This window comes from Malania oleifera, chromosome 9 (genome assembly GCF_029873635.1).
Source record: "Malania oleifera isolate guangnan ecotype guangnan chromosome 9, ASM2987363v1, whole genome shotgun sequence".
Lineage (NCBI taxonomy): Eukaryota > Viridiplantae > Streptophyta > Magnoliopsida > Santalales > Ximeniaceae > Malania > Malania oleifera.
In genome coordinates this window covers 53,727,678-53,738,574 of record NC_080425.1, presented here as the reverse complement: position 1 = coordinate 53,738,574, position 10,897 = coordinate 53,727,678, and the positions used below count along the sequence as shown (strand labels likewise).

The window sequence follows — 10,897 nt, the reverse complement described above, 5'->3', positions numbered from 1 at the left end:
TCTTCTCGATGGATTGAATCTTCTCATCCATCATTTTTCTCCATTTATTTTCTTCGTTAGCTTTCTCAAAACTAATCGGGTCGCTAGTCAAAAACAGACAGTTTAGAGCAACATACACTTCCATTGGTTCTGTATTTTCATACAGATTAGCTAGGTTACAAGCACCTCTAGGCCTCATGTCTGATATTTCACACTCAATTGGTGATGAAGCTCCATTCCTTTGTGGTGGATGGTAACTGTGTGGAAGTGTATGCACTTTGGGAACTCGTGACTTAGTAGCCACTTCTCTTGTCTGTGTGTGTTCTTCTTCTTCAAACGTTAATTCTGCATCTTTGGAAGTTTCAACTTAGTCCCACCTCTAGAATTCATTTTCTTCAAAAATGACATCCCTGCTATGAATGACTTTCTTGTTGATGAGATTGTAGAGTCGATATCCCATGGTGTTGTCACCATATCCAACAAGGATACACGTCTCTCCTTTATCTTCCAACTATATCCTTCTTGCTTCTGGGATCTTGGCATAGGCTAAAGAGCCAAACACCCTAAGATGACTTACATCGGACTTGTGAGTACTCTAGGCTTCATGTGGTGTCTTTGTATCAAGACTCTTCGTAGGACACCGATTGAGCAGATAGACTACATATGACACTGCTTCTACCCAAAAACTCTTGGGTACATTCTTATCATTTAACATGCTCCTGGCCATGTTAAGGATTGTGCGGTTCTTCCTTTTAGCTACACCGTTCAATCGGGGAGTGTAGGTCGGTGTGAATTGTGTTTGAATCCCTTGTTGCCGAAGGAATTCCAGGAAAGCTTTGTCTTTGTACTCTCCTCTTTGGTCTGACCGAAGTGACTTAATGTGATAGCCACTCTATTTCTCCACAAGAGCTTTGAACTCTTTGAACTTGTCGAATACCTCTAATTTCCTTTTCAAGAAGTAGAACCAAGTCTTCCTGCTATAGTCATCGATGAAGGTGAGGAAGTATCGAATATGTCCATTTGAAAATGACCTCAATGGACCACACACGTCTATTTGTACTAGCTAGAGTGGCATGGTAAATCTGCAGTCGGCTTGCTTTCTAAAGTTGTTTCTATGTTACTTGCTCAGAACACAGCTTTCACATATCATATTTGGGTGGTGGATGATGGGTAAGCCTTTCACCATCTTCTTGCTTCCCAACTTTTTCAGACTTTCAAAATTCAGATGTCCATACTTGAGATGCCATAGCCAGTCTTTGTCTTTGATGATAGCACTCAAACACCTTGGCGTATCATTTTGAATGGCAAGTGGAAACATTTGATTCTTTGCCATTTGTACTCGAGTAACCAACTTTCCTCGAGCATCTATTATCACTATCTGCTTATCACTAAGGCTAATTCGATATCCTTTCTCGACAAGCTGTCCAAGACTCAAGATGTTAGTCTTCATGTCTGGCACGTAATAGACATTGAAGATGTAAGAATGATCTCCAGACTTCTGTTTGATCAAAACATATCCTCTCCCTTGGATTGGGATTTTAGAATTATCGCCAAAATAGATCTCCCCCTAAACTTTCTCATCAAGTTCAAAAAATAGGTTCTTTCTGCCAGTCATATGGTTGTTGGCTCTAGAATTAAGGTACCAAACACTTTGGTCTTGGGGAGTTGAATTGCATTCCATGAGCATCAACAACTCTCCACTTACATGTTTAGTTTCGGCAAGGTTAGCCTCCTCTCTAACCTTTTCTTGTTGTCGCCCCCAACACTCATTGCTATAGTGTCCATACTTATGATAGTTGTAGCATTGAATGTTTCTTTTGTCTACGTTCGGGTGGTTATTGTATCCCCCTCTTCTTCCTTGTCCTCTGCCTTGTGGAACATAGTTTTGTTGATTGAGTCCTCTAGTGGGACCTCTTCCGCCTCTGCCACCTTCTCTGGATTCAAAGTTTCCAAAATTTCTTCCACGAGATCCTCGGTCTCGTCTTTTTCCTTTCTGTGATGTCCCCCCTTTGTCGTATCTATCTGCACTAAGGGACAATTTTATTTGGAGGGCTTGCTCTAGTGCTTTATCATTACTCCTTTTATTGACTTTCTACTCATGGGCTTGGAGTCTATAGACATGGTTTCCAAATCTTTTTTTTCTTCCACGGTCACAGCTATATAATCATATTTTGGATCCAGAGATCGCCAAATTTTCTCACAAATTCTCTCGTCATTGAGAGTTTCTCCATTTCTTCTCAATTGATTTGATACTACCATAACTCGTGTATAGTAGTCAGCAATAGATTTAGTAGATTTCATTTTTAAAGATTCAAAATCACCTCACAGTGTTTGAAGACGAATCTTCATTACTTTGTCTGCACCTTTGTGTGTTCGCTGGAGAGAATCCCAAACTTCTTTGGATCTCATGGCAGCGGCGATGATTTCAAATGTGGCCTCATTAAGGTCTTGGTAGATTATGGACTTCGCCTTGCAATCCTTCTTTCAATCGACTCGCAAGTTCGTTCTTTGAGCATTGGACATAGCTGCTTCGGCTTCTTTTGATAGGCTTTCTCTGTACCCATCTTCAATGATGTCCATGACATCCTGAGCACCTAGAAGGGCTCTCATTTGAAGAGACCAGTTGTCATAACTCTCCCGAGTCAACTTTGGAATGACTGCTTCGGTAGCACCAATCGTCATATAATTAAATATATCAAAACGGAGTGATGGGGAGAGATTTTGACAAATCTGATGCCACCAATGTGTTTAGAAGGTCGAAAAACCTTAGGAACCAATTTTTGGTTGCAAAGAACCGGTCTAAAAATCACAGAACCGGCCAAAAGACATCGTTAGTTGTTACCGTTTGAGCCACGTGGCAGCTTCTCAACGTGTCGACGACTGGATGCGGGTCGAAAGGCAAGTCGGATCGTGCTCACAGGCCACAGGTTCAGGTTTCTTGTTGATGTACCGGGGCACGGATCGAGTTTCTAAAGCGGGTTGTGGATCAGGTCGTGGGTCAAATCACGTCAGCCGGGTGAGGAAGACGCATGCGGGTGCGTGGATTGCGTGATGCCGACGGTCAGTGCTCTCATCGGCGCGTGTGATAGACGTTGTTTCATTTGTTAGCATGTGAGGGTGTGTGTGAGGGCTCTGGAACTCCATTTGAGACGTGGTTTTCAGCTTTGAAATCATCTTAACACAAATTTCCAAATGGTAGGCTCAATTTTGGATTTTGAGCAACTTCAAATCTAGGAAGAAAATTGAATTTCTCCTCTACGGATTCTGGCGTACCTAGACGCTCTGATACCACTGATGGGTGGAGGGGACACTCAGTCACTGGTTGTGACTGAAACTCAATGAGAATCAATTGCACAATAAACTCTATCAATTTATTTCAAAAATTGAATTACTGATGAATCAAAATCACTCTCGCTTACTGGCTATTCACCCTCTCTACACCACATCCTACATTGCACACACATACATCTATTTATAGCAGATTCTAAAATAAAATAATCAAGAATTGTAGCTGGTAGGTGAGGTTGGTGACCGCTGATCAACAGAAGCAGCTGGTCGGCAGCCGTCGTCAAAAATTGCTGCCACCGTCAAGTTTACTCTTCAACAAAGAGCCATCTTTTTCTGGCCTACCTAAAGTAGGGTGAGAGAGAGGGAGGCGTTTAAAAGATAAATAAAAAATAGTGGGGCCCTTAAGGCCCTTTCTTATTGCCCGCTTGACGTAGAGAGAGAGAAAGGAAAAAAGTAAAAACTAGATGAAAAAGAAAACCTAGTGTCAAATGGTAGCACTGAGTTTACATCATACTATAGAATTCATATATAATATAGATATGTTCAAGTTTTTGAATGTTATTAAAATCATTTCAGCCTGTATTTTTTATTAAAAATTATTCTTCAAGTTCAAATACCTCAAAATTTTTAAATAATAACAATAATAGAGTTATTTAAGATATTAGTTTTAAGATTATCTTATAGTTGGTATGCATGACATTGGTAAAAAAATTTGCTATGCTAGACACACATGTATTGATCGGCACATCACAACAATCTATTTACAAGATCCAATCACTTTATAGCAATAATGTGCATGGCACGTAAACTTGGCATACTCAAAAAATTTGATTTTATACGCGCTCAATCTATTGTCCTAAATTTGGGGAAGATAAAGGAGAATTATATAAAGGATGTATTTTTTTTTAAGAACATCAATCTACTAGTTATTTAATATTATTAAAATTCTATTGTAACCTTTATGAATTTTGAATTCACACTATAAATTTGTATTTTTTGAGATTTGTACCAAAGTGATATAAATTTAGAATAAAGTTTGTACATATTCACACAAATTCAAATCCACAATATGAAATTTATACCCTCAAATTAACATAAATACACACTTCGATAGTATTTGGGAACATGAAGTTCGGACCTTGAATTTGAATTTAGGTGAATTTGAATAAATTTCAATACAATTTTATACTATATTTTATTCAAATACAATACAACTTTAATTCTAAGGCCTCTCCAAACTTAGAATAAAGTTTGTCTAAATTTTAAATTTTTAAACAAGGACAATTTTAAACTTGTAAAAAGAAAGTCATTTTAGACGCGACAAGATAGGAAAAAAAACAATACATTGACATCTTCACTTAAAGAAAATTTAAATAAAAGTTAGGGTAATAAATGCAAACTCAAAATAAGTGCAATACAGCGTGGGTTGTACCATTGTAATGCATTGAAAAGGGGGCACTAATGCTAAACGTTGTGGCCCCTGTGGCATGAGTCGACTGGCATTTGGATCATTTCCTGATATGTGGACCTGTGATTGTCACGGACTCATAATTTTTAACCTTTTCAAGAAGAAGGCAATGCAACTTGGGTATTTTAAAAAAGCAAAAAAGTCATTTATTATTATTCATCTCTCTCTATAAATAGACCAAAATCCAACTTTTGGCCATGCATTGCAAAGGTTCGAGGCTTTGAGCTACAGAGCAAGTCCCCAAAACATATCAGGAGATTATACCTTAGACATGGACAGAAGATTGCTTGGCCTTGCTCTCACTCTGCTTGCCCTCTTAGCTTTCGGTTTGTCTATTAACCCCTCTCCCTCCTAGCTAGTAGCAGCTTCTCTTTTCATAATGCATGTTTGCGTAAGACAACAAAGCCAAATCATATTAATACATACAATACATGCATTTTTACGTTTGTTTATAAATCCATTGATATATGTGGGTTTTGCATTATGAATACACGCATGCAGAAGGTGAAGGAATGACTGCAGATGCGAAGAATTGCGTTGTGAGTATATTTAAGAACGCAACGGTGCCGTGCGTGACGGCGGATTGCGACAAGAAGTGCAAGGGAGCCAAATATGCAGGAGGAACATGCGTCGTTTTTGACATCTGCGACTGTTATTATCCTTGCTAGCTACAGATGGATCGGATCTCTCTCCTTTGGTTTTGGAGTTCAATGAAGAATAATAAAGCACCATCGATGATAAACCTAGCTAGCTAGCTAGCTATCTTTTGTCATTGTTTGTTTCACCCTCGATCTCAACCGCTACCATGTCAACTCAGGATACCATGAGTGGACTCGTGATATTACATGGTTCGTGAGTTTTAGCATTTTGCATGTTATATATATCTATGGAAGGCTGCGGACCTAATTTTAGTAATACAAAATATTGCCTTGTCTCTTGCCCTTACTTTTAGATTTTGTTGATTTAGAAAAAATTAAATAATTAATTAATTAATTAATTAAAAAATATGAGCTTTTATGTATATATATATATATATACAAGCTCAAATATTGCCTTATCTCATGCCCTTTCTTTTAGATTGTGTTGATTTAGACAAAATTAAATAATTAATTAATTAATTAAAAAATATGAGCTTGTATATATATATATATATATATATATATATGTATGTATGTATATATATATTTTTTTTCATTTACATAATATGATTTTTGAAGTTGAGAAATATGCAATAAGAAGTAAGAATAATTATATATATATATATATATATATATAAGAATTGTTAAATATTGTGTGTGTGTGTGTGTATGTATAAAATCAAATAATGAACTTTTTGGTTTTTAAAACCTGAATTTTAATTTTTAGTAAATAAAATTAACATAAAATAAATTCATACGAGCCAATACTTTTTTTTGCATTATTAAACATATAATAAATAATATATTTATAATAGTGACCCTCACAACTTAATGTAAACATTTATTGGATCCATGCATCTATAATAGCTACATAATTTAAAATACATATTTATTGGACTCAATTTTTATATATCTATAATAACCAAGGGCGTGCCAAAATTCATGATCTCTCTCTCCCTCTCTCTCTCTCACACACATATATTTCCATCTTTTCACATAGAGAAAAAAGAAAAATCAGTAGATCACATGGAATGTTAAAACAAATGTATAATAAAGATATGACTAATTTTGTTTTATTTTATTTTATATCAAAATATTTATTTTTTTTTAAAAAGAGTAAAAGACATATATCACTTAAATTTCTTACTTTACCATTTAAAAACTGATATTGCATTTATTTTAATGATCATCTTTGAATTTTTTTTCTTGCATAAAAAGATAGATTATGATATATTATTAAGAATTATGTAAAATTTCTCGTGTAATGGAATAAAAATTTAAATCAACAGGATTAAAAGTTAAAGAATATTGAGATTAGTATAAAGAATAGAGACATATATGGACATGAAAATTCAATAATTCTTAGAATATTATCATACAGAATAAAAAGAGACAAAGATATTCATAAAAAATGCTATTTTTATTCAAAGGATTTCACTGCAAAGAAAAATTTTAAGATATTAGATATAACATTATTAGTTTGATATTTGTGAACAACTACAGTTTTGAAAAGTGTTAATCATTTTTAAATTATGTTGAGAGTTTGTGAAAATGAGAAAATTAGTATTTTTTACTCAACCTATTGTGAAGTCTCATTATTTCTAAAACTATAATCAAGCATACTTTTTTTAGACATGAATATCGTTAAAACCAGGCTAGCAATAAGATGAAAAATGACTGTTTGTGAATTATTTAACTATATACAATGAAAAAGAAATTTTTCAAAGTTTGATATTAATTTGATAATTGATGACTTTTATGTTATAAAACAAGTGATCAGCACAATTATAGGATCATTATTAAAATTAGATTATTATTTAATAATCGATAAATTTTATTTATTTATTGTATATGCCATGGTTAGGAATTGTTTGGATCTTTTTTACTACAGTTGGGATGTACTACTCGTGATTCTAATTAATAATTTTTATTATTTTTTAATTCTTGCATGTTAACAAAGTAGATAACCCATGGAAGTAATAATAATTACAAACAAATTAAAAACAATCTTAATATTTTTTTTATACATATATTTTGCCCCGCCTAATTGTGGTTCCTGTATCCGCCACTGATAATAACCCATATAATTTAAGATATGCATTCATTAAATTCATTTCTATTACTTACAAGGTCAATCTTGAGAAAAATATTTTTCTCCTACTCTTCATTTTGAAAAAACTTTTAGAAAAAATATTTTTGAATTTTACAAGAAAGCTTTGAGCATAGTTAAACTCGTATATATTGCTTGAAAAGCTTCTTAATTTATCAAAAGTCAATATAAAGAAATTCATTTTCCTACTCTCATATTTTACAAAAAAAATATTTTGAGAGAAACTCATATACTTTACTGAGCTTCATTTATAAATTATTTGAGAATACATTTAGATTTCATTTGTACAAATCAACTTTTGAGAAGCATCATCTTGTACGCAAAATTTCATATCATTTGTATCCCTGCGGTTCGGGTAGTGAACCATGTTCCAGGCATGAGTTATCGCCTGAAGAGGAGGACTTTATCCTTAAGGAGTGTGTAAATGGCTTTGCTCCACCTGGTCAAGTGAGCAAGATAGTGGAATCCTCAAGCGGGCTGGTTTGAGGCGAAGACGTAGGCGAGTAGAGCCGAACCTCATAAAGAATATTGTGTTTGAGTTTTCTCTTCCTTACACTCTTTACACTTCAGCACTTGTATGTTTATGTTCAATTTGTTGTTGTTGTATATATGTTGAATATTTGCATACTCAAATATTTGTGAGATTTGTGATTGCTTAGAAAAATCCTAGGCTTCCATAATACTGATTCAGCTTTAAATTAGGGGTATATTTAACCTAAAATTTTTAAATACCTAATTCACCCCCCTCTTAGGAATACACCATTCCTGTCATTCATTATTTTGTGTCTGCATCAATTGTTCTAAATCAATCTGAGTGTTCTGAATTAGTTCATGATTGATTTCGTATTGGTTTGAGTTGTGCGTGCTTCCGTTGCGTGTTCAACTCCAACAGATACCATGTCAAATTCTCTATCTTCTTATTTCATCTATTTACATAGGTCTTGTACATATATATATATATATATATATATATATATATATATATATATATATATGTAGAGAGATTAACAACCCTATCCTTTGCTATACAGATTTTATGGTTATAATCATGTTAAAATCAGATTTTAATAATTATAATCATGGTTAATCCCTTGACTATTCCTATAATCTCTCTAATTGGTTTATTTCTATAATCTCTGTGATTTGTTTAACAACTCACGCCAACGGAGACTATGGAAACCTAAATGTTATATACCACCCTATAGATCTATATGTTTGGTTGTTAGCTAGAGTAAATTGTGTCTCTGAGTGTTGTACAGAAACTAGATAGTAACCTAAACCCAAGGAGAAGTTAATTCTCTAGGATAACTTGCAATGGTTCTAATTATAGAGGGGACCAATGTATAAGCCTCTCTCAAGGTCACCCTTGGATTCAAAGACTTCAAATCTTTTGATCAACTTTTAAAGGTTTTCAAGTGTTAATAAATTTGATTTAGTTGAAGATAACTAGGCAGTTAAGATAGATGACAACATTGTAAATTTTTTGATGCAGGACTTGTGTAGCCCGCTTAGTTGCCAAAAAATTTGGTGGCCATTTGAAAATCAAGCAAGTATAGTTAACCAAGCTTTTGGTTATTTAACTTACCTTTTTTTTGTTATAGAAAATAGAATCATCATGTTACTACAATTTTTTTAAAAAAAAAAAGCAAAATAAAGGAAATTTTTTTTTGAAAGAGATTTAAGTTCAAGATTATCATTATGAATAGGGAAGATAATTCTTTCAATTCCTTTTTAAGGGAATTCAAAGAACTAGCACTCTATAGGATTATTTTAAGAATGGTTACCATATTTACTTTGCATGTGTGTCTCCCTTTGAAAATGAATTTTTTTTTTGAAAAAAATATGTTATTTTAAAGCATAGTGAATGAGTTGCAATAGTGGTTGGTCGAATGCCTATACAGGCCAGTTGACAACCTATAGTGGCAAGTTGATCACCTCTTACAACCTCTATCCCTTTTACCTTTCTTTTAGAAAACCTTTTTACCTGAAAACACCTTTTTAAAAAGGATTTCGCAAGGTCCTTGTAGAAGAATTAACCTCATGGCAACCCCATTACTTTATGATATTTTAAAACAAACACACATTATTGCAAATTTTAAAAGAAAAAAAGAGAAGAGAGGTAATGAAAAAACTTAGTCTTTTTGGTTGGTATAACTAAATCTATAAAGTAGAAACCATAAAACCCAACTTAAAGTCCTTAATTTTGATTTTTACAAAAGAGATTTTTTAATCCACCCAACAGCTGCATTATGGACAATTTATTAAAAAGGTTTTTTTTTTTTTGAAAAAAAAAAAAAAAAAAAAAAATTTTTTGGTTTCTTTGGGTGGAAAATTATATGACTCAACTTTACATATTTTATTTTGTTTTTTTTTAAAGGCTTTTTCAATCTACTCAACAACCACATCATCTTTAGTTTACTAAAAAGGTAAATATTTTAAAAATAATTTTTATTTTTTTGAAGTGGAAAAACCATAAAACTTGAAGATGATGATTTTTGATTTTTTAAAGAGAAAAGTCTTAAAATTGACACCAATTTTTGCCAAAACAACTCGATCAATCTCATCGCGCAATATATATGTTGTGCCGGGCACCCCACTTATGCCAAACACCAATATTACTACTATTGCTATTGAATATATGTATAAGAAATTAAAGTAATGCAGAAACTAATAATAAAGCAATAAAAAGAACAATACAAGAAATTTACGAGGTTCGGTATAGAATTACCTACGTCCTCGGGCGCCGATGATCAATCCACTACTTCTTGACAAAGTACAACTTTGAGGTATGTTTTACAAATGAAGAGTTGAGCTCTTTATATAGCTTCAACCTCAAGTCTAAAAAACGCTTCTCTCCAATGTGGGACAAATAATATAAAAAATTGAAAACAACCTTTTATACTAAGGTGGAAGTATTCTACCAATGTGGGACAAAAAAACAACAAATCTCCACCTTAACGATAAAGTCAACCAAATTTTCAATCACTAACATTTTCTGGAGTTCCACATCATCGGCGCCTTCCAAAAATATTTAGATTTGCAGGATATTGATCAAGTCCAAACAATGTTTGAACTTGATTGTTGTCATAATCTTGGTCAACATATCTGCGAGATTTTCAGTTGTAGCAATCTTCTGAAGAAGTATCTTGCCTCCATCAATAATATTCCGTATAAAATGAAACCGAACGTCGATGTGCTTTGTTCGTGCATGATAGACTTGGTTCTTTGCCAAGTGAATAACACTCTGGCTATCACAGAATACAACCATGTGCTTCTAAACAACTCCCAAATTTTCAAGTAAACCCTGCAACCAAATAGCTTCCTTAACAGCCTCTGAAGCTGTCATGTACTATGCTTCTGTTGTAGACAAAGCAATGGTAGACTATAAGGTAGACTTCCAACTCACTGGACCAT

The 10,897-nt window shown here is 33.6% G+C and overlaps 1 long non-coding RNA gene across 1 annotated transcript; it reads left to right on the top strand.

Moving 5' to 3' along the window:
* Positions 1 to 4,858: 4,858 nt before the first annotated feature.
* LOC131163326 (uncharacterized) lies at positions 4,859 to 5,666 on the top strand. Its single transcript, XR_009139062.1, has 2 exons — positions 4,859 to 5,061; positions 5,237 to 5,666. It is a non-coding gene; the product is annotated as an uncharacterized LOC131163326 (long non-coding RNA).
* Positions 5,667 to 10,897: the final 5,231 nt, after the last annotated feature.